The sequence below is a fragment of the Penaeus monodon genome, chromosome 32, assembly GCF_015228065.2.
Source record: "Penaeus monodon isolate SGIC_2016 chromosome 32, NSTDA_Pmon_1, whole genome shotgun sequence".
NCBI classification, from domain to species: Eukaryota; Metazoa; Arthropoda; class Malacostraca; order Decapoda; family Penaeidae; genus Penaeus; species Penaeus monodon.
In genome coordinates, this window is record NC_051417.1 from 22,823,857 (window position 1) to 22,824,475 (window position 619).

Consider the following 619-nt stretch of genomic DNA (forward strand, 5'->3'; position numbering starts at 1 on the left):
TTATGACAGGGAGATATCTTTATTATGATTCTCGAAATGTCTTGTAATATTTTGAGTATCGCCGATCCGTTTGGGTTATCTAATCTAAACGCACAAGAGATTCTAACTAGCATCTATTCAGCACACATTTTAATTAAAACCCCAGACTACTTCTACGCCCAAAAAAGAGAGAGAGAAAAAAAACCCTGACCCGAACTCCCCTCAGCTGCCAGGACGTGATCATCCAATGCACAATAAATTTGACGACGCTTAGCCGGAAGGAGTGCTGCCAGAGGTTCACCAGATGCCCACGATGTCTGGCCTGTGCTTGGCTTTCTTCACGACGCCAACGACATGCAGATCCTCGAGGGCGAGGTCATGGGACTCTCTTTCTACGTCAGGTTCCTCAGGATGACGACCCAGGTGTGTGGAAGTCTGTAGAGAAAGGGAAATGTTTTAACTGCTTTAACTGTATCATATATTGTTTTGCAGGATGGCACTGATACAGAAGAAAAGGAACGGAAGCTGGTAATTTTGGAAATGGATAGTTTTTTTTCTGTAGATGTTGAAAGCCGTCTTTATCAAGGTAGAGGAAGAAATCCTTTAGTATCTAAAGGATTATCATTTAACATTATAAAGC